The following is a 21,813-nucleotide window of genomic DNA, read 5'->3' on the forward strand; positions in this document are numbered from 1 at the left end:
TTTAGCAAATGGTATCACTATTGTGGTATAGAATTTTAAAACAGTGTTGGTAGCACAGCAGGTACCATACATGCATCTTGATGTAGAGGACTATACTCCCACAGCTTGTAGATTTGTATTTTAAGGGGGAGGGGTGCTGCAGTCCTGAGTATGCTCTCCTTTGGATGAGATGCCTAGTAACTATGAACCTGTTTTTCAGCTTGTCACCCATTCCCTTTTGCAATATACCAGCTTACTATTTTTTTTTAACGTAGCATAGACACTTTATTCTTTAAGGGCAGCAGGCACTGAATTTGTAGTTTAAACACTGAAATATAAAGTTGTTATTAGCAACAGCCGCTTCATTAGTTTCAGATATCTTTAATGTGGAATTATTCAGATGACTTTTACTTCTGCAAAGATTGTGCATATTGATTGATATTGGTGGATTGTAATGACAGAAGTGTGAGTGGCCTTTTATGGTTGAAATGGTCAGAAATGGGCAGTTTGTCATTATTGGTTAATATGTTTTGTTTCATTGCTTACTGAAAAAAAATGTTCAAAACTGTATATTTTATAGGTTAGTATTAAGCAAATTGCCATTTGAAGCCTAGTCAGTTACCTCATGTGAGAATTAAACCCTACACCTTATGCCTTTAAGGTAAGCACCTTAACCATTACGTCATCCTCCCACCCCTTTACATTATAACAAGTGGTGCTGTACTATATAAGGGATATCATTCAATTATTATATATTATAATTAATACAATCAGGAAGGTGAATCAAAGAACTTTTGCATGGTCTTAAAATCTGTGCAAAGGGCCCATGATTTGAAAACAGCCCAAAGGTAAACAACCTGCCACTGGCCAGATACATTTTCTTTGAATATGGGTTTCAAAGCTGTTTCAGTGAATGTGAGTTTCAAAGGTAGAGAAGTTTTAATGCTGTCTGTTTTCATTGTAAAACTACTGCGTTGTTTATCAAATGTCTATCAGGGTTTATGCAAAATTTTGAAATAAAAGTTGTAAATTAAATCCAAATATCTGTAATCTTTGTAGAAGTAAAGTATAAAACAGTAGGCACACTGAGAGTTTTGAAGAGTGTTTATGGCAACTGGGGAGAAATAGCCATGTAATGGGACACTGGAATGGTTTTGTGGGGGGGGGGCTCTGGGTTTTTGCACCCCCCCCCTGCAAAAAATCCCACGGGTTCCCCAGATGTTAGGTTCAGTTTTACAGTTGTACAAATAAAAATAACTGCACACAGATTAACTCTTCAACATGCGTATTTGCGGCAAGCAAGACAATCTAGAGTTTCGTGTTAGCAGTCCCAAATATGTGAGAGCAGGAAATTACCTAGCTTCTGTGAAACCCTGCAAAAGCGAGATTCGAACTACTGGATGCTTGTAAAAACAGTTTCCTAACAGGCCTCCTGCGGACCTAACCTCAGGTTGCAACACTGCTGTCTGCTGGCACTTGCAAGTTCGAGGAAGGCGGGTCACTGTGGAAGGCGTGGGCGGAGCAATAACTCAGTCCGACGCAGTTAAGCGAGAGCCTGTGGGGCTTGATCTGCAGCTCTATGAGGGCCATAGAGGGGAAACCCTGGGACATTCGGAGGAGGATTGGACTAACTACAGAACTATGCATTCAGCTTCTCCATTTTTAGCTTGGCAACACAGTATTATTAAAGAGAAATAAAGTCTTCCGGACAGAGTCCTGTGTCCCATGTCCTCACCGTACACTGAAATCACGTCTGTTATATGTACTCTAGTTACAACGTGCTTTCGCTATAGATAGTCATCCCAAGGTACAAAGATCTCACCTGTTGGACACTACCTGACTTTTTTTTACTACCTGACCCAGAACTTCGGTAAGTTGTTAGTCCCTCTGAGAATTCTATGCAACAGCGTTCATGCTTTATTAAGTTTGGAAATCCAGTGATGGACTTTGCAGTTTGGAAGTGGCAGGATATTTTTAATGAATATGTGTTTTTAGGTACGGCCGGAGAAAGTGCTTCTCTTAGAGTGAGCTTGCTTTTTTGACTTCCTTGTTGCATGTAAAAGGATTTTATTTACTTAAGTTACTTGAATAACTTTCATTCCTTCTTTTTCAGTATGTTTCTCTTGTTTTCACAGAGTGAGGACTCCACACCCAGAAAGTAACTAAAAGTTCAGAATTTAATGAGGCGTTTAGCAGAGAATTAATCAGTCTGCTTTTAATAATTTACCTGTATTTTATTACATACTGCAGCACTGGAAGTATAAGGTTAATTATTGGCAACACACAGACACAAAAGCACACCCATACATGTATATCCATACTGTTGTTTTACAGGGACTTGTAACATTTGGGTAAACATTGGTGATTGCACCACTGCTGGTAGATTCTAGATTGGCCCTTTTACCAGAATGTTTGCGTGTAATAATTTTTTATACGTAATGGATTTTATTTGCTTATACAGATTGAAATGAAAAATCTGATGGTACCCTAGTCTTCTTAAGTGTACCCTTCAAGGAAACCCCAAGTAATGTAAAATATATGCTGCAGGCAGCAGTTTTGCATAGGTAGGAATACTTTTCGTGACATAAATTAAAAAGTGCCCTTTCCTTCAGGAGCATGCTTTAGTTGTTTGGTATTGCATGCACTGTATTGTTTTGATTTGTATGCAGGTAGGTGTTTATTTAAACAAAAATGCAATTTTACAATTTTGCAGTGTGGTTAATAGTTGCATTTTTCTACTGCCTCGGAATATTCATTTGTGATTTTAAATGTGCTTTTAAACCAGGCAAGCTGATATGATAAGGAAATTGCATTTTTAAATCATTTGTAGAGTGTCCTACAGCTTTATTCTACATATGCTTAGTTCCTGGTTAAAAAAAAAAAAAGTTTAAGGAGATTTTTATGAATGGCCTGTCATATTTTCAGTTATTGTGTACAAGATGGGCTACTTAAGAAGCAGTGTCATGTTTTGTTGGGGTCCTGTTCCCACATTTTCTCAGCTGTCTAAAATGGGGCAGTGCCAGTTTTCTGTCATCTATGATCTTGGAGTGTGCATGTTTGTAGCACAGTTATAAACTTTGGGCTTCCATTCATGTAGCATATCCAGTGATGATTCAGCTGTATACAGATGTCATAATGGCCTTATTAAATGTATACGATTTTCCTTATGATGCCAAACATTTTTTAAATAAGCTCTTTACTTTACTTTTCATCTGTGTTATAGCAGTTAATTGGTGGTTATGCCCACCTTTTCTGCTTGTTCTAAGTTTCTGATATCTCAAGTAATAGCATCTTGTATTATTTTTTACCTGTGTACATGGATTGTTTAGTGACTACCATTCCTCCCAGATGCAGTAGTATCTTGTAGCTTGTGTTTCCTGAATACTGTGGAAGCCCCTGACATCCACTGATACATTTTCACGGCTCCGAGGTTTGTGTACTGCTGTATCTTGACATGCATTCCTAATTCTGTGCTACTTGTTAGAAATGGCTGGCTGCTTTACCGAATTGTGTAGCATTCCACCGTGACCCAGCTTTCCTTAGCTTGTATTGTCTACCATTACCCTTTATTTCTCCAATCCAGGTTTACATTTGAGTGTTTTTCTTGTATCTTGTGTTTATTGTAGATATTTTTCTGCTGTACCCATAGGTAAGTACCTTTTAGTAAAAAGTATTATGAATCTGCTTTTTATTTGTTTACCATGCCTGTTGCTCAGATAGTGTAAGTGAAGAAGGATTACTGCCAGATGTTTAGCTCCTTGATATGAAGAAATGTGACTTTTATTGTGCTACATCCAGTGTCACCTGTACAAAATTTGCTGCTTTAAACAGAATTTGTACACATTTTGTACCCATGCATTACAGCTTAAATCATCCTGGCACACCCTATAAGGTGCATCCTTGTTGATATGAAAATGTGATATATACAGCAGGGCATACGGATGTGGGGTGAGAGCCAAGTATTAATTAGAATGGCTCACCTAGTATATGTGCCAGCTCTAGATGGCATGTCAGGTCAATCATTAATGAAAGTATGAAAGAAAAGTGCTTTCCATAATCTGTAAGCACCGTGAAGGTTATAATATATCAAGTCACATAATCTGTAAGCACCATGAAGGTTATAATATATCAAGTCACAGTAAAATAATGGTCTTCAATAGCATTAAGAAGTAAAAGGATCAGAAGTGGGTCCCCCAAACATTTGATTCTTCAGCTAATTGTCTACATGAAAAACTGCAAGAGATAAGAATGGTGTAATAGTTATGGCCTTCTGTCACTCTTAAGTAGTTTCTGTGGAGAGGTTCAACTGGCTTGGCAAACTGAAATGATGATGTAACGTCTCACTTGCAGTAACTGACATTTATCAACAATACATGCCATTAAGGCCTTGAAAAAGTAACTTCTTGGGCCAGGCTTACCTGGTTTGCTAAAATGAAGTGATAATATAATATCTCATTTGCGGTATCTAGTAGCTAGACTCTTTATCGCCAAGGGTATGTTGAGCCCATTGTTAAGGCAAGATGGCATTCAACACCTTTATTGTCGCTATGTGTTTGAGTCTGATACATTCATAGCTGTCACAGACTATGGTAGGGTCTTTATCAGTGTATATACAGCTGAATACATACATTTCAAAACCTGATCTTCTCAACAAATATTCTGTGAAGTTCACTAACTAAAATATGGCTAAATTTACTTTGTGATTCAGCAGTTTACTGAGGGAACCATTGATGGCAGGAGCTTAGATTCATATTTTGCTATTAACATTGTAGTGCAGCATTAGACAGGTACTGCACACCTGAGGTATTGTCCTTCAAAAGAGATGTTAAATTTAAATCCCATCTTCCAAAAATGATGGTCGCTGAGTTGCTTGATAAAGATAGCATGGCACATGTTGAAAAAGGATGAAACTTTTCTTGATTTATGTCTAAATTCATAAATGTAATAAGCAATCAAAAAGCAGTTACGTGAAATTTCAAATCCTAGTTCTTGTTTTCTAAAATGCATAAACTTAACGCATACGCTTTCATGGTTCCATGTTTTGTTCTACTACACAATGGCACGTCTATCATACAAACTTTTCATCAAAATATGCTGTAATATTGTCTCTTCTGAGTCATTGTTCTTAGTATCACCAGCCAACTCATAACAAGAAAAAAAATTATCTCAACCGGAGTACAAAACAGACAAAAAAACTTTTCTGTATTCTTAAACCCTTTTCCCCTTAAACAGTATTTTCTTCTGTGAAACATGCCACAGAGAATGTCTCACATATAACAGCTGAAAAGAGTAGGGGTTTCTAGTGTTCTAGCTAGATTGCCTACATTCATAAATAGCATCTCGGGTATCCACTGAAAATAGGCCTTATGCAGAGTACCACTATAATGGCCAGCAAAAACAAACAAATAACCAATTTTCATTCACCAGCAGAAAAAGTAGCTGGTCATTTGTTCAGTAGCCAGATGTGCATATCAGCAGTTTTGTCTAGATTGCCAGAACTGTGATCCTGTTAATGAGTCACTGCAAAGTGGAATTGCCCTAACACCAGAATGAATTATAGATATATGAGGGCTACTGGGCGTCTTTGTCTCCCACAAAATATATTTGTCAAATGCAGTTTCAGTGACTTGATCAAAGCATAAGACTGCATTTAATGAAAAGCGAACTGGTCTAGCTGTCTGTGTGGTTGTTGCATTGAAATCATTTACTTCTTTATTGCCAGTTTATGTATAGAGAATCTGTAGATTTGTTGAACCTGGTAAGCGAAATTAAACAAAAAGCTGTGCTATCCACCAAAACAATAAAACAACTATTTGTTCCTTATAAAGCAGATTGTACCATTTCAAAAATGATTTTAATTTGAAATAATAATACTAAATAATAAGGAAGTAAAAGTTAACGTTATATAGGTATCAGATTGTTGATTTAACCAATGCAAAATGAATTGGAACAAGAAAAAATTGTGTCTACATATTACAAATAATCTGAAGATGAGTGTACATAGACTTTCCTGGTCAACAAATGTCAACAGATAAATATAGTAATATGTGTGCATATGCAGTGCATAAAGTAATGCTGACTCTGACACTTAACTCAAAAGGCACTCATTACAGTAGTTTTTAGGGAGGGGGGTTCTTGGACTATAACACTTTTGACTTTTTTTTTAAGTTAATTTATAGTGGACGCTGTGAACATTGCTCTTAGAAAGTAGTACAAATACACAAACTGGGCATCTGTGTTAACATTCTGTCTGTGTAAACCATGTGTATTCTACACTTCTTTGTTACACTCACAAATAGATGTAATAGATTGTGTGCAAAAACCAATATTTAAAATTCTGCTGCCATCACAAATTTTACTATCCTGGGTTACTGTCCTATTTTGTCTCCCCCACTAAGGCTTTCTCTGGCTGATTCCTTTATCACATAAAGTAGTTTTTAGGATATTTATACTTTCTCTTATTGCCTAGGAAGAAGCAGAGACCGGTTTTGCCTCAGTCTTCATGCTCTTCTCTCTACTCAAACTATTGAATTACTTAACATTTAGAGGATGGTCTTTTTATTTATTTTGTCATTTCCAGAGTACCTTTTCAGTTGCTTCTTCCAGCCTCTGATGTATATGCCTCTGCTCAATTTGGACGTGTTTTCTCTTCACTCACCATCTACTTGAGCCCCAGGACAACATTCCAGAAACATGCAGGCTTCATCCTAGCAGAAAACATTTATTCAGTGTTGTAAATTTTGAGTTGAATTTAGATGTTTTTAAGGTAGTCTATTTTTGTTAAACATCATCCTGCCCCTTTAGTGTTAGCCTGGAATTTCTTAATGCTTTTCATGTTATCTGTCTGTATGTTTAGATATCTCTGTAAACACATGCAGCCATATACATTATAATGTGTGTGTGTGTGTGTATGCATAAACATATCTGTACAGGTACACACACACAGATATACATATGCATTTTTTCTTTACAATAGTCACAAGAAGTCTTTAGATACTTTATTCTGTTCACATTTCTAATATGATGTAGATCGTGTACTGCCTTCTTTTACTTTCCTCTCCATCTTTGATTATTGCATGCTGCATGTTTCACCCCACCAGACCTTTGCCTTGCAAATAAAACAAATGTTTTTTAAAAAAAAAAAGAATGTTCTTTTAAGTGCAATATGTCAGTATATGCCAACGTGTTGCAAAAGTATGCCGAAGTTTTATAAATGAAGGCATGAAGGTTAGTGTAGGTTCTTGGAGAGAAGTGAACTAAATGAAACCTCCTAAGAATATTGGGCTATCGCAAAGGAATCCATAAAATGGATAAAGATGACTAGGACGTTCGCATCATGTAGGTGAAGAAATGTAGCATGAAAAGGGAACACAAGTTTAAAGCTGAGCAGGTATGGCTGAAGGGAAATATTATAGAGGATATATTTTCGGAGTTGTGTGGATTCTAGCACAGGTGGCCTGTAGATGTACTCTATTTAACACTGATGACTGTAGTAAGAAGAAAACTAAAGAATGCATGGTCTGTCCATAAACAGGTCTGGGGTTAGAATGTTGGAGTTACAAACTGGATTAGTAAGTCAGGGAGTCCATGAAATTGGTGGGCCCACAGCAGGGTTATAGAAGTGAGCGTACTGCAGCAAAATTATTGATTTAGGGTGCCTAAGTAGAATTCATATTGTCAAAGGGCCTCGTTAACATAAAGAGACAGTTGCCCCAGCAGGATTAACAGAGGTGTGGTGAGCCAATAAAAGGACAATCGGTTTCTGCTCCTTCCTTAGTGAGCCCCCAGGAGATTTAGTGAATTCAGAAGGCATGTATCAGAAGTAAACATTTTCTTGGTTGCTGACTTGTACTGAAAGGCTGTACATAATGCTTTTTTATCCATGTTACTTTTTGGTGAGATATATTCTAATCATAGTAGTAAAAGAATTAGGATTCCTGCCTGGATTAAGAGTTGGATGGTCACAACAAAATTAATGGCATTAGGGGAAGCCACAGCAGATTTAAAGGACTTCATGGATGAACAGTTGGAGGGATTTCTGTGGAAGTGGAGAAGTTGGTAGTTCCACTGGAGTTAACGCATTCAGTGATCCACATAGTAACTGAAATGTAAATCTTCAGCAGATACCAGCAAGTGTAACAAAATCTTAAGATACAGATGAGATTAATATCATTGAAAGGGGGACCTACAGCAGAACTAATAGTAGAAGGATCAGTAGCAGGATGACAGCATCATTGGGTCATCAGACGTAACACATTCACAGACTTCTAGCAGGATAAATGCAGAGACCACAACAGACTTCTCAGTGTTGAGTGATCCACAGCTGATTTAATGAAATCATCAAGACCTTCTTGACTCTCACTTTATATAGCTTATGTACTCCTTGTTTAAACTGCACTGTCTGTACTTTCTTTTAGAATAGCACTTGTACCTTCCCATACCAGTTGTACATGACACGTCTTGGTACTGATGGGCAGAGATCATCTGTTTCAGTATCTTAACTTTAAGTAGTATATGTAATCTCTAATAGTTCAATTGTTATAAAAGTACATTGATTTTTTTCTTCATTAGTAGCCCTTATGTGTTTTAACACATGCCGTTACCAGTCTAGTCATGAGATTTTTCATCCAATTGCCCAATTTTTTTCCTTATTTACTTTGCAGAGTCTGCTCTGCTTTAACCACGCATTGCAGAATTCTGCATCACTGTTTGTTTGTTTGTTTGTTTTCCGTAATTTGAAATCCTGTCTGGGTACTCTTGCTTGTTCCTACACCACCCCTTTTCAACCCAAATGCCCACCTCCCCCACCAGCAGTAGAAAATATTTTTTTTCTGATTGCATTACTACAAGTTTAGATTCAGATAAGAGATCTGTGCTTTTCAGATATACTTTTTACTTCCTTTTAATAAATGTGTAGTAAAGTTTGTATAGTTTGCACTGAGCAGGGAGCAGTTAGTTTTCAACCTGTAATCATTTTCTGAAATGAGATTTAGCTTTTAAAATTGTTTGTGAGTGACCTGCTCTGAAAAACGTAATGGGCTGAATATAATGTACCTTTTCCTTCTGTGTAGTGTTAATGTGACTTTACAACATATTCTTATGAACCAGTGACATTCTGTTAATAGTAGCATTTAACATTTGTAATATTGCTTACTTCTTCAGCTGTCACATTTTGTTTCGGTAGTTTCACTTTTTTTTTTTTCACTCTGCAGCATTCAGTATGTGAAACTGCCATATGGTTGCTAGGTAACCTATAATGACATAAGGCACACAATTCAAGTTTTCACTTAACCAGTCTCATTTCAGACAAGTAACTTAACACGTCTGATAACATGAAGTGGTATCCAACACTTAATGTTATGACTGTAGGAGAATTATTTGAAGACAGTTTTACCAAAGAGACTATAATCAAGTCCATGTCATTAAAACAAAAAAAAGGCATACGAGATTTTTAACATAGATGACTTTATTTGTGTATCTCATAATATTAAACATTAACTGTATTTTCCCATATTTTTCATAAAGTAAAACATTAATACTTTATTTTTCATATCAATTGAAAGTAATACACATTCAGATGTTAGTTGTCATATAAAAATGTTTGAACATATTAATTTTTCTTTGTAAATGTGACAGATCACTGGGCTTTTCTTATGCGTGCATAAAGATATACAACATTTTGTCAAAAGCCACATACTGTAGATATGATGCATGTACTTATCTACAGTTTTAGTAAAATAAGATGCATGCTATTATGTAATCACTTTCTTTAATAATCTTATAGGCTGAAATTTGTATTGTTGTTGCTCTAACTGTTAATGTTTTGTTTTAGCTTTATTGTTTTCTTTTTCTGTTGTTGTTGAGCTTATATTTATTATTAAGTGCTTTGGACAAAAGTACTTTAATAAAATTGAAGATGAGTAGGCAATGCCCACATACTTTACAGGATTGGATACCCTAATCGTACGTTTAACTCGATTGTTGAACCCACCCGAAATCCTATTTCTAAGCCTATTCCTAAACCTAAACTTATCTAGAATCCCACTGGTGACCAAAATCAAAACCTCATTAATAACTACAATGCAAATCTCAACTCTAATCCTAAAAGTAATCAATGTATACAGGTTTTACAATTGAACAAACTGCCTGGAAACAAATAGGATAATGTCATATTATTTTAAATATCCTATAGTCTTTACATTTATTGAGCTAGATCTGCTGATATCCATGGCAGAAGTTGACATTCGCTTGGTTCATGGTACTGGCCTCTTGCTGTTACAAACTGTTCTTAATACTTCCAACTAATTATCATTTAACTTCTGAGATTCTGCTCTTTAATTGTGCAACTGTTTTTCTGCATAACTTGATGCCATGACATGCGACTTTATATAGGATTCCTTTTTTTAGCATTGATGTTGGAACGTTTTTCTTTGGGCCTCCTATGAAAATTGGCTTTGTTCCAAGTCTGACTTTCCCGGTTAACAAATGTTAAATAAATTAAAATAACTGGAGTAATGATTTTCATTTATAAAACTACATCATGATCATACAGAAAATGAAGCGTTTTTGATAAATGTCTCAACTTTTTAGAAAAATGCATTTATGTAAATGTTTGGAAGGTTGTAAAGTAAACTTTTAATGATGCTTAGTTTTCACTGTTGCTTACATAAAAATGTGCATGGATACTGAAACTTGCAGAGACACAATAAGTGAGGAACGCTAAGAATAATTCTGTACCAAAAGCAGAATATCAGAATAAAAAATTAAATGCATAAGACTGCTCTTCAGCCTGGGAAAGGATTGACCGGGTGAGGAAAGTCTTGGGCTGGTTCTGCTTTGCTATAAAACCCAAATTCTGGCACTAAAACTTTATTACACTAAATCAGTATACTGTGATTATTTCATCAAATGGGATAATATCAGACATGAAGTACGATTACAAAACGTTCCTGTGGGACTCAAACCAGCAGTGTTCTTGGGCAGTGCTGAGCACCGCTGTACTAGCAAACAGCCTGTGAATGGATGCTGCTTTCATGCACTTTAACCTTGTATGTAAGCTGTATGCTGCAGCCTTTTGCATTTGACACTGTATTTCATTGTTCTGCTTTTCTGTATTTGAGAGACACCGATGTGAAAGTTCTATACTTTTTGTACAAAAAAAGTCTGTCTACATCTGCATCATGTAATAAAAGAAGAAAATTATTCTGTTGTCATTGTGGCTCAGGAAACAACCCTCAGTAACACCAGAGGAAATAATTATGCTGTTATCATTCTGTCTCAAGAAACAACCCTTTGAAGCCCCCACAGAGTGAGCAGATAAAGTTGTGATTTTTTTTTTTATTGATAGTAATATTAAACATAATGGCTATTAAATTTATATATTTCATCTTGAAATTCCCTTAAAGATCGTTACTTTTTTCTATGTTGAATTATATCAAAATACTGTTTAAGTTATGCAGTATTTTTCATACAGTGCTATTTTACTTTTAGTTTGTTACAGGGGTCTGTTTCCATATTTTTTGTACAATATTTTCAGTCATACCTTTTTGAAGTATATTTGTACTTATTCTGTAATATCAGTGGAATTGTGCTGTACCAGCCAGAAATTAGTTTTTTAAATTCCTGTAATTATATTTTGCAGGTATTTGAAAATTGCCCCAACCCATAGCCATTAGGTTTGTTTACACAGAATTGTCTTAAGTTTTGAGTTCAGAATGTTTGCAAATGCAGGAGTTCTTCATTCATACTTTAAAATTCTGAGTAGGCTTTTTATGTTTAGTCATGCTTTACCAAGACTGCTGAATCTAGTGGTCGATTATTTCACTAGTAAGATAGAAGAGCAATTGCTAATATTGTTTGCAACACAGAGTGTTTAATCTGCTCTCATTTATGCCATGTAAGGGCTGAAGTGTGTTTTTTTTTTTTTTTTTTTTTTTTTATGAAATATGGTAGCAGGTTATGAAATGTATACTCTTGCCATGTTGTGGTAATTGTCTGAATAGCAAGATGATGGTCATCTTGCTTTGTTTGCTTTTATAGTACTGAGAAGCACATTGTCTCATGCCCAGCGGCCAGTTGAGTTATTTTACTGTATTTTTGTTTGACCCATCCCATGGCCATATTATTAGTTTACTTTATGTTGAATATTTGGGATATTAGGCTGCTTTTTCCCACAACTTCTTCATATAACCAGTAGAAATATATGTAATAAATTATAGTTGTCGCTATTCACATTACAGTACAAAGGTAATGCGTTTATTTCTTTAGAAACATTAGAATTGTTCTAACATTAATATATGATCATTAATACAGCATAATTTCTTCTGCTGGTAACTTTATAGCATAAGATTTATATTAACTCATGGCAAATAATGATTCCTAGAAATGTAATAGTCAAATACCTGTTTTTTTTTTTTTTTTTGAGGTATTTTGGTAGAAACTGGGTGACCCTGTCTGAAGATTATTTAAGTGATCGTAAATTTCAAGAAGCTGCTTTCCTGTGTATAACAACCATGATTTATATGGAAGGTATTTGTGGTTGACTGCTTTGAGTATAATATTTGGTCAGTGTTACTCCAAAGGGATTGTTTTGCATCTGCTTATGTATCGAATGAATTAACTTAGGTGGTGCTACGGTAGCGTTATCGCCTCACAGTAAGACGCGGTCCGGTTCAATTCTCAGCTAGAGCGTCTTCTGCGTGGAGACATGCGTGAATGGGCGTACTTTCGTTGAAGGTTGTGCGTCAGGGCTGGTAATTCGGCACGTAACTACCAATCATTAGCGGGCCAGAGTTCCGCTGTGGCGACCCCTAACTGGGAAAAGCCGAAAGACCCAAGCAAACAACTTCCTAAGGTACAGAATGACATTCTGAGAATACGCACATGAATCCTGCCTTGAAAGCTACTCACCGAAGAGTAGTGTCGTTGTTAATACAGCTACTTTTACCTGCAATTTTGCATCTTTTTTTTTGTTTGTTTTTTTTTTTTTTTTTTGTTTTTGTTTTTTTTTTGTTTTGTTAAACAGATTACTGTGAATGCCTGTTAGGAAGGAGCTGGTTTTTCATGCTGTTGAGTTTAAGGATTAATAAGGAAAAAAATTGCTCCTCAAGTGGATAGTGTTTAATTTGAAAATATAATACTTTAATGCATAGCATATTTTTGCAGACAGTAGCAGTCTGAATTGTATTCATTCGTATCCATCTACCTTTCATGATATCCAGGTATTTATCTCATAAGAACTTGAATATTCTCAGTGAGACACTGCACCTAATAGTGGTTTCTGTGCCTAAGTGGAAGTAATGAACTGATTTCCTGTGGTTATTGTACATCTAATTATGTGAATTGCATCTAATATGATCAGCTAAATATCTTGCTTTTTTTTCCTGGCCTTGGATAATCTCTAGTTTGTCCTGCTTTGAGGAGCCACTGCTTTGTTCCTAGGGAGTTAGTATATTTCTTAGTGTTTTGATGTTGGTCTGTAATTTTCTCTTTTTGTACTAATTACCCTCCTTGCTAAAACACAGGCAGGATCAGTGTGCAGGGTTACATCTTTCTGTGGCTGTTTATTGATGGTCGCCACAGAGACTGATGGGAAAGACCCAGCCCCAGCCTAACCTTCTTATGCCTTCAGAATTGTCCTTATTTATCTCATTGTTTGTTTTACAGCTAAGTGATCCAGACCCCAACCTTATTACACAACTGCCACATCTACATCATCCTCCTCCTGTATGGCATTTCCAAACTGTGTACCCTCATTCCTCCCTTTCTCCCTCTGTATCCCTACTACTGTGCTGCATAGTTAGCACTTTTCCCACTCTTATACCCTTCTGCTTCCTTCAACCGCGCATCCCAGCCTTCTACCTCTGACACTTACCTACTGTCATCCTTTTCCTCTGTTACTTCCTCACTGTGCCTTCTGACTGTCCCCAGGGAATTTCTCTGTCTATTCTAATTGCATATTCTTATGCATAACAATGCCTTCTTCATACCGTCTATATTCCTACCAACTGAACTCTACTAGCAATGGTAATACAAAAAGATTATGCAGCAGAGGCTTATAGGGCTTACGAAAACAGGGACATTGTCAACATCTTTGAGTATTTCTAAACAATAGTAGAATCATGGTTAAAGCCAAACCCACATATGCCTGTGACTATTTTAGCAGTGTGTACATTAGCCCTAGCCTGGTTATTTTTGATGCGACACCCTGGCCCTTTCTACAAAATGGGGAATAAGGGGGTTGATGCCAAAGCTGATTCCAGTTCTAAACATTCATAGTGGGACATATCAGTGATGGGGACCTGGTGCTTGCTGGCTGTCCTTTTAGGCCTTTATGGGATCCCTGTAAACTCATTATTTCAGTCTAAACATTTAGGCATCCTAAGAAGATGTACGGTGGGGACTAGCCATAAGCAGCTGTGGCAGCTTACCTTGCACAACTAAATTTGATCCCCAGTAGACTTGCTAAATGCCACACTGGGATGAAATCTGTTGGGCAGGGATTCACTGGATGTTTGAGAGCGAACTCTGGGAGCCTGTAATCCATCATAGATCATTCTGTGGGACCTGCGGTCTGTCAGTTCTGTACAAGGTACAGTACATGAATACAAGATCTGTTTTGTAGAAAGGCCGGTATAATGTTCAACATGCTGTAAAACTGTCTGTCTTCATAAAGGAGACCTGTCTGGGTGATACTTTTGTTTGCATATGGCAGCAGCTTTTCCACCAGGATTTTCCTTTATTCATTGCCTTTGAAAGCATGCTGGTGGAGTGGGATTCTCTTTCTAGAGCCTTACCGGAAGTGTCCCAGTTTCCATAAAGGGAAACAATAACACCCAGGAATATGTTTGCGACTGGGACAAGCTGTGGTTTTCTTTCCATATGCAGTGCACCAGTTAATATGAACATATTCTTGCAAGAGCTTGTTGAGTTTCCCATAGGCTCAGCATTAATATAACAATATGATTAATTTGTGACCATTTTATTATCTGATTAAGTTGATGGATGTTTAATCAGTTAAAGTTATCAAGATTATTTAATACAACCCATCCTAAAGGACACCAACTGGGCTACATTTTCCTGCTAAGTGTGCAGTGGATGTTGTTACTTGGTTTGGCTGCCTCCTATTACAATTTTATGCCTGTAGCCCCCCCCCCCCCTTGAGATCACCTTGTATTGAGCTGATCTGCTACAGAAATATGAATAGTTTAATGACTTATGACCTAATCCCTGTGCTTCACCAACTCCCTCTAGAATAAAATGTGATTGATCCTGATCAGGTGGTGGTGCTGGACAATAGGGTCATCATTGTCCATTGGTAATCCAGTTGTCCCAACACATGGACACTTCACCTCTGCTGGGACATGGAAGCCTTCTTAAAACTGGAAATTTTGCAGTATCAGGAAGGTGAGGAGAAGGATGAATGCAAAATGAGAAAAATCCACCATCTAGAGTAAAGACGTAGACAGGATGAGTCTGTATGCCTTACTTGTCAAAGGGTTGCCATTAAAAAGGCAATGTTCTTTTCCAGAGTGATCTTTTCTTCAGTGAACAGACCAGCTGTGCTTTCTTGACAGTAGAAAGAGTGTGCATTAAATGTCTAGCCTGTTAGAAGACTTTGTCCTCAGATGTAAAGTTGCATCTTAGTTATTTAATGGAAAATGTTTCCCAGGTTACATTGGAGACCCTTCAAGAAGTTCATAGGCAGGTACTAGGCTATCAGCCCTAGGGCCCATACAAGCCTAGCAAAAAAATGTACCCTGGCTTTCGCCACCCAAGAAAATTATTTTCCTGTGCCCCTGTCGAGCAGAGCCACAGACGTGATCGCCGGGGGTGAATTTCCCATTTCACATCCAGTCATCAAGATTTTTCTTGAAGAGTGCTAATGAGGAGCTCTGCTTGACATAGATAGGTAGTCTGTTCCAGAGTATGGGAAGTCTCTGGGACAGGAATCTATCCCTCCAGCATGTTCTGTTTATTGTGTTGACAAGGTTTAGGTCCCTAGAGCGTGTAGCTCGGAGGGATTGGGATTTCTTTAAGTGAAGCATGTCCAACAGCTGTGGGTTTGACATAGCTTTGTATGTTAGGCAGAGATCGCCCCTGAGTAGGCGATATGCGATGGAGTAAAGCTGTAGCTTTTTGAGACTGTGTGCATAGGGCATCTGTTTGAGGCCAGTAATCCTCTTTGTGAGGTATTTCTGTGGTCTTTCCAGTTGTTGTAGATGTCTTGTGAGGTACATACCAAAAGGGGCATTGTACTCTATAATGGGTCTAATGAGCGATGAGTAGAGGGGAACAATGACCTCTTTTTTTCTGGATGAGAATCCTTTTGTGATGAGATGAGCCATGTAGAAGGATTTCCTGACCACTGTGGCGATGTGATTATCAAAGGAGAGACTACTGTCCACCTGTGTCCCAAGGTCTCATCACATTTTCAGCATTAAGTAGACTACCAGGCAGTTCATGGGTACAAAGTTTTTACCAAAGGGGATGACAATACACTTTTTGGCATTGAGCTTCAGGCCATGGCTTTGACACCAGGTATCTTGTCTCAGTGAGGCCCTTTTGTAGTCTGTCCACATCGTTAGGAGTTTTGATTATGGCTCCTAGTTTGCAGTCATCTGCAAACTTTGCTAGCCAAAGACTTTCTGTGTTGGTCTGCACTTCAGAGAAGTAGATACCAAACAGGTGAGGACCCAGGAATGAACCCTGTGGTACTCCACTTGTCACTGGTCTGATGTCGGATTTGGAATCCGCTACTTTCACAGTGTGGGTTCTGTCCGTGAGCCAGTTGGCAACCCATCTTGTGACATAGGGATTTATACCTAGTTTACTGAGCTTATCTATAATTCCAGAGTGGGAGATGGTGTCGAAAGCCTTGGCGAGATCTAGATAAGCTGTGTGAACCATTTTACCCTCATCTATGGCTTTGGTGACTAACTGCAATCAGGTTTAGGAGACATGATCTGCCTTTTACAAATCCAAACTGGGTAGGGTCCAGAGTTTGGAGATTACCAATGTCTTTGTTTATGAGTTCCACGATGATACGTTCCATGGCCTTGCAGACCAGGTTCGTCAGGCTAATGGGGTGGTAGTTCCCGGGGTCCGTTGTGGCTCCCCCTTTGTGGAGTGGGATAACCGTCGCAGTGCGCCATTCAGTAGGTACAAAGCCTGAGGTGAGGCTATGATTGAACATGGTACTTAGGTAGGGTGCCAGTTCATTCTGTAGTTCATGTAGAACGCAGCCTGGGATATTGTCAGGTCCCATGGATGTTGTGTTCTTGGCTTTGGAGAGTGTGTTTTTTTACCTGCGCAGCTGTGATTATAGGAACTTTGCATTCTTCCGGTATAGAGATGGGCCCTCTAGGGGGTGAGAGGGGGGTAAAGTGCTATCTGCTAGGATGTTGGCAATATCAGTTGGTTCTGTATATTTAGTGCCATTGTGCTGTAACTCAGAGCAGATCTGAGTGTTCCCATTTAGATTCTTGACATAGCTATAAAATGCTTTGTGGTTGTCTTTAGAGTCAGTGGCAATTTTGTTTTCGTATCTAGCTTTGGAGGATTTTATGAGGGATCTCCGCTTCTTACTGAGGTTGACCAGGGAGTTCCTCCAGTCATGGGATTTTACTCTTTTTTTTTTTTTTTTTTGCAACAGTTTCTTTCTTCTGTTATAGAGTTTGTTTATGGCAGAGGTCCACCAGATTGGCTTCCGTTTTTTGGAGGATAACATCTTGGTTCTATTAGGGATAGCATGATCCATGCACTCGTGTAAGTGCTTATAAAGTGCATTTGTGTAGGTTTCGGCAGTCATACCTCTATTGTCCATCTGCATGGGAGTCATGAAGTTTGCCACTTCTGTCTTAAGAAGTGTGAAGTTGGCTTTGGAGAAGTTTTTTTATGATGGTTCCCCTAATTGGGGGTGGGATGTGGATGTCTAGGCTGATTAGCTTGTGGTTGGATCTGACCAACAAGGAATTGACCTCTGGTGTGGAACACCAGTTTCCCATGTTGGTAATGACCAGGTCTAGGATATTGCTGCCCCTGGTGGGGGTGTGAATAAGTTGATCCAAGGCGTTGGAATTTATGAAGTCTAGAAAACGTTGAGCAAAAGAGTTGGTACATGAGTAGTTTTCCCAGTTAATGGTGGGGTAGTTGAAATCACCCATTATTAGGGTGTTGGGTTGTACCCTTATACTTTCCAGTGTATTAAGAAATGAGGAGTGTGAATCCTGAGGCATGGTGGGGGGTCTGTAGCAAGCTACAATTTGGATTGCGGTCTTGCCCAGAGTTAGTTGCACTTGGATAATCTTGGATGCATTATGCTGTGCAACTAGCCTGGAGGTGTGGATATCCTTAATGAATATGGACACCTCTGCCTTTAGCGCTTCGTTCTGGGTTAGGTGGCCGAAAGGTGTGGTATGAATTGTAGCCTGGTAATGCAGGGGTGCTCTCTGGAGCTTTGAACCAGGTCTCTGTCACTGCACAGATGTCAATGTTCTCCATTTTAAGGAATGCCTCGAGTGGGTGCATTTTGAGGTTTAGACTTCTAGCATTGAGTAGCATTACCTTCAGATTTTGCTTGCTTGTACCTGTTATGGTGGTGAATTTGTCATTTGAACCTTGCCTAAAAAAGGCACTATAGGGGTGGCAAGAGCCTTAGCCAGTATCCGGAATCCTAAGCGTGACAGGTGCAGGCCATCTCTGGCAAAGCATTGTGGTCTGCTGATCGTGGTCTGGATCCCCTTAGAATGACACCAGAAGCTTAGCCAATTGTTGAAGTCATTTTGTCCTTGTATTGTGGTATCATTCTGGGTGATGGCAGGATGCTACTCAGGGTTAGGGTCATACCTGCCTGGGATACAAGATCGGAGAGCTCCTCCATGTCTCTCTTCATGTAGTCCAGGGAGGTACTTCTCAGGTCATTCACACCAACATGGACAATGACAGTGTCATATTTGTACTTATTGTGGAGTGACCTAAGTGCATGCGTTATATTGTGGAGTGACCTGAGTGCATGCGTTATGTGGCGGCGCCTGGCACCTGACAGGCAGCTGACAGTAACTTTCTCCTTGTTTAGTCTAGTGAGTGGAACATCAGTGTGCCTGACTATAGAGTCACCTATGACTAAGAGTGTTGGGTATGTTGTTATGCCTTATGGGCTTGTCATAGGGCCTTAAATGATGAAGCAAGGAAGACTCTGACTTGGAAAGTGATTTATTAGGTCAGCTTTTTCAGAGGTCAAGGATTTGATTTCTGGAACTCACATTGCAGTATCCAAATTGGAAACTTACTGGGCCATGCATGTATTACGTTGCCTGATGATACTATAAGAAAAGAAAGTTGCTGGGCTCTTCCACTGACAGAAAGCACTGGATTCAAAAATAATTTGATTTGGAACAATGTGCTTTACATTATAGTCATTCAAGTAGCTGTGCTGTAAAACCTGAGTTGCTACAATAAAAGGTATCCTATCATCCTTGTGGTCAAGATTCCTCTGTTGAGCTCTTTCAGTGATTCCAGATTTGAGGACCTCTTTGAGAATTATGGACTTTTTTTAGTCCCTAGTTATCCTAGTCCTTAAGAAGTAGTCACTGGAGTCTTGCAGACTTAAAAAATTACTATTCTTCATGTAGTATTCACATGATTGTAAAAAGTATTGAGAAGAGCTTCTGTCAAATCAATGAACAGAAACTGTGAATCAGACATTGTTAAATATCTGCTACTAAACTCCACTAACAATGTATCTTGAAAAACACAAGATAGAAGAAATTGAATGGTGTAGAAATACAGACTTGTATATGAGTCTGCTTCACATAATCGAACATCCAAATGTTCGACTTTCATATGGCCGAGACCATATGATCGAACATTTGAATGTTCGACAATGTGAAAAAAAAAATAAACAACCAAAAAAAAAACTAAACAGTGCTAGTTGGGGGGCAGTGCTGCGTTTTGGAGGGGTTATTAGTTGCAGATTTTTAGATTTTGTTATAGTCCTTTCTTCTTTATGGTTGTATTAAGGTTTGCAAAGATGAGAGACGCATAGAGCAGGGAGGTGAGTAGGTATGTTCATACTATGGTTTTCGTGGAGTGAACAGTAAAGAATTTTTGGTTCTGTAGAGGAGTCCTAGTTTCCAGTTTCTTTTTGATGGCTAGTAGGTGTTGGAAATACTTGAAACTGTCATCGATGAAGCACTGCCATAAAATTGATAAGATGATTTGCTTTAACTTGTGAATGAGTCAGCTAGTTACTGAAGATGATGTGCTTTAACTTGTGAATGAGTCAGCTAGTTACCGATAGCTGATCACCTTTATATGGGCATATAATGATCACCTTTATATGGGCATATAAGGAAGTGAATCTTCTGACTGGTTGCTGTAAGTAGAACTTGTAGAAATGAACTGCAGCTATTTTTACTTCCTGACGCAAGTGCTGATGGATGGACATTGGTTCATTAAGACAGAGGATGAATTTGATTGGGCACTTGGGTATTTTATTAGTCAGTAATGTTTCAGTGGATGTACAAGGAGATTGGGAATATACACTGTAATTCTCTTGGTTTATATGTGACATATTTAGACCAATGAATTCTCTTATTTCATATTCCTTTGGCACATGTATTTGCTAGATGCAATTGATTGAAGAAAGTGGAAGATGTTTTCTGGATATCACTACATTTAAATATTGCAATATGGTTACAATGGATAGATCTGATGAAGTGTTGTAAAAACCCAAAAGTGCTTAAATTATGCTGTTGTTAGTATTTGTTTTATTAAAGTTATTATTCGTTTTAACTATTTTAAGTTTCATCGGTTTTTGTACTGAACCTTTTGGTTCTCAAGAACAGAAAAGTAAACAATCTGGCCGTGTTGGTGGTGATGTTGGTTTTACTTGCTGATATATATGTGTGTGCTTGTATGTGGGTCAACTTCAGAAGACTGACAAACCAAAAGACTGAATCCCAAAAGACTGAAAATTCAAAATACTAAATGCATTTTTAATGCAGGGGGCAAGTCCCCTACACCCCCTGCTAAATATATATGCAAACTTCCTACACCCCCTGCTAAATTTATATAAAAACTCCAAGATCGCACAACAGTGGAGAAGGGGCACATTCTATCATTCAGTATTTTGAATTTTCAGTATTTTGGATTCAGTCTTTTTGTTTTTTCAGTGTTCTGAAGTAGTGTGTGTGTGTGTGTGTGTGTGTGTATAATATAATCTCTCTCTCTCTCTGTCTCTCTCACACACACACACACACACACACACACACACACACACACACACACACACATTAAAAACAAATAATAAAGGTTAAATAACAAATACAAATTGACAAAGCACTTTACTATCAGACCTCCCTAAACTCTTCCAACCATAACCCAAGGCAATTCTGTTCTACAGTTAACTCTATCCTTAACTCAGGCAAAGTAGACAACCCCCCCCCCCGCCATCTATCCCTCCCACCTCCTGCAGTATAGCTGAATCCTTCAACAAACATTTCACAGAAACTATTCTACCTCTCACCAAACAACACTTCCTACAACAGCTCCCCCCACACCAAACACCAATCCACCCCACCCCCCCTTCCCTTTCTCATCAGTACCCACCGCCTTCATAAAAAGACTTTGACAAAATTCAAACCCACCAAACTAGCACCTGACAACCTCCTCGCTGAATATCTAAAAATAGCTGCCGAAGTCCTAGCATACCCTGTTTCCATATTAATCAACCGTTCCATATCAGAATCCCATGTACCATGTTTATGGAAAATATCCCACATCATTCCCCTCCATAAAGGTGGCCCCTCTACTGACCTCTACAATTATTGCCCT

General features: G+C 38.2%; 1 protein-coding gene across 1 annotated transcript in view; it reads left to right on the plus strand.

The window, feature by feature from the left end:
- The first annotated feature begins 1,490 nt into the window (after window positions 1–1,490).
- Window positions 1,491–21,813, plus strand: part of PPARG (peroxisome proliferator activated receptor gamma) — a 688,549-nt gene continuing 668,226 nt past the window's right edge. The window contains exon 1 of the mRNA XM_044078056.1: window positions 1,491–1,849. The gene's annotated coding sequence lies outside the window, so the exon portion shown is untranslated. The remainder of the gene's footprint in view (window positions 1,850–21,813) is intronic.

The sequence above is a fragment of the Protopterus annectens genome, chromosome 7.part0 (assembly GCF_019279795.1).
Source record: "Protopterus annectens isolate FY-2018-M chromosome 7.part0, PAN1.0, whole genome shotgun sequence".
NCBI classification, from domain to species: domain Eukaryota; kingdom Metazoa; phylum Chordata; order Ceratodontiformes; family Protopteridae; genus Protopterus; species Protopterus annectens.